Genomic DNA, 2313 nt, shown 5'->3' with positions numbered 1-2313 from the left:
ACAAAGGGTCAATACATTGAATGTATTGGCAAATCGCACAATATGATATAGCAAACCTACATCCACAAAGCAATGTATGACAAACAAAACACACAAGTTAGTTTGGAGAAGAACTTCACCTACCTCCACTACTTGAACTCACAACCGTCTCTAATTTACTCACCCAAGATAACCCAAAGATTCTAAATAAACATGACAAGAACTTCAGAAGTATCTCTCAAGTGCGCTCTGTCAGTGGCGCATTCTCTAGGAGCAATAGAGCGCTCTACCAAGGACACATTCACCTGATTTACATTCTGAAAACTATACCTCGCCTCAAGTGAGCTCTGTCAATGGCGCATTCTCTAGGGACAATAGAGCGCTCTGCCAGTGACGCATTCACCTGGTTAATGATCCCGAGCCTATGGCTATAAACAATCACCACTTTCATGGATCACTCAACACATGCCCGCGTCTACCATAGCAAGTTGATCACACCATCACATACCACAATCAACAACAAAACATGGTAACACAGAATACACATATCAAGCCAAACATATAGCATAACATAAAACCACACTTGCATAGTAGAATATAGGATGAGCAAAATTAAAGTGCAAACTTGCCTTGAACGATGTTGAAGTACTCTAATGCTTAATTCTGATCCGCTTCACACTCCGGACAATCTATACCATAACGAAGGCACCGATAAATAAACCGTACTCACATAACACCAAAATAAAGTCAACAGCAATGAATCCAAATAAAATTTAAATAACAGAACATATCAATAAGTATATCTTATCTACATGCTAGTAGGAACACAATGCAAAAAGAATCAACTAATTTGGATCAACGGTTTGAAAGATATGGCCTCCGGAAGTTTGCATTCAATTTTGAGCAAATTCAAATTTAAATAGTGCAAACACGTGAAACTTTGGTACTGTGATAAAGTGTTGGTTTTTGTGAATGCATAGGAAAAAAGAATCACCTAAATTGGAGTTATGGAATAAAGGATATACCCATTTGAAGTGTTAGGTGTAAATAAAAAAAAAACGACCGGAAACTCCTGGTCTGTAGCAGCTCGTGTGCGGGTCCTGTAGCAGGGCCACGTGGCAGCACGGGATTCGGTGGACGGAATTCGCTGTGGTGGCTAACTAACGGACAGCGGGTAATTAGTGCATACCAGTTTGGCTTTAAATAGAAAGAAACTGATCTAATCCTGACCGTTTAAAGTAGATCGGACGGGTGAGGGTTGCTCACCGGAGAAACAGGAGAAGACCGCCGGACTTGGGGAAGAACGACACGCGGGCTGTTCGGTGGTGATGCAGGTGACGGCCACGGAGGTGAAGAGGGGATGGCCTACGGGTGCGGACTTCCTCGGGGGTGATCTTGGCGACGTCGACGGTGGCTGGGAGATCCTCGGATAGCGATGGCGAGCGGCTGGAGCGGCGGCAGGGTAGTTGAGCTCCGGACCACGGTCGTTGCGGTCGTCCTTGTGCTCCCCTGCGTGCTTTAGAAGGTAAGGGACGTGGAGGAGAACAAGGGGAAGAGGACAGAGTGGAGGAGATGTGTAGAGACCCTCTGACGGCGGCGAAAGAGACCGGCGACAGGAGCTTCGGGCGGCGGACTCCGGCGACGAGATCGGGGCGGCTCTGTAGGGCACAGGAGACGGAGATTTTGGCGAAAACCCGACTAGGACGAGTAGGGCAGAATATATAGAGGGTAGGGCGTGGGAGAGAGGTCAAGAACGGATCAAATCCATCGAAGATTTGGGTCGGGACAGTGAAGAACTCGTGCCCGTGCAGGAGTCCGTGTCCAGGAAGAAGACGACCCGGCGGGACCCAGCGTCCGTGCAAGCGATGGGGAGAAAAAAAAATAGAAGGAGAGGCCTGCGGGGTGTGGGCTGCTCGCTGTGCGGAAATGGGCCGGCCTGCCTAGCTGCTGCGTGTGCTGCGCGCGCGGGCGGGGTGTCGGCTGGGCCGCTGTTGTCGGCTGGGCCGCTGTACAGCCCGACTGCACAGTGCGCGCCCTGTTTTTTTCACTAGCTACAGAAGTTATATAAAGTAGCTAAAATAAAATGCCAAACTGAAAATATAAAATAATTAAAACACACAGTAAAACATTATATCTATATTAGAAAACAGTGAACATTATTTTACAACACAAATGAACTAAGGACAAAACAATTATGCAATACAAGCATAAAGAGCAACATAATAACCACTATAAAACAATTTTGAGTTTCTATAAAGCCAAAATAATTTAGGTAGACACAGGAATGTATTCTTAGCGTTTTACAAATATAATTAATATGGGAGAAGCCATATT

The 2313-nt window shown here is 46.0% G+C and overlaps 1 long non-coding RNA gene across 1 annotated transcript; it reads right to left on the bottom strand.

The window, feature by feature from the left end:
* Window positions 1–607: 607 nt before the first annotated feature.
* Window positions 608–1812, bottom strand: LOC119271533. The gene is made up of 3 exons (XR_005134582.1): window positions 1564–1812; window positions 1246–1488; window positions 608–668 (listed from the first exon to the last, which is right to left on the bottom strand). It is a non-coding gene; the product is annotated as an uncharacterized LOC119271533 (long non-coding RNA).
* Window positions 1813–2313: the final 501 nt, after the last annotated feature.

This window comes from Triticum dicoccoides, chromosome 3A (genome assembly GCF_002162155.2).
Source record: "Triticum dicoccoides isolate Atlit2015 ecotype Zavitan chromosome 3A, WEW_v2.0, whole genome shotgun sequence".
In the NCBI taxonomy this organism is placed as follows: Eukaryota; Viridiplantae; Streptophyta; class Magnoliopsida; order Poales; family Poaceae; genus Triticum; species Triticum dicoccoides.
This window is presented reverse-complemented; position numbering and strand designations above follow the sequence as displayed.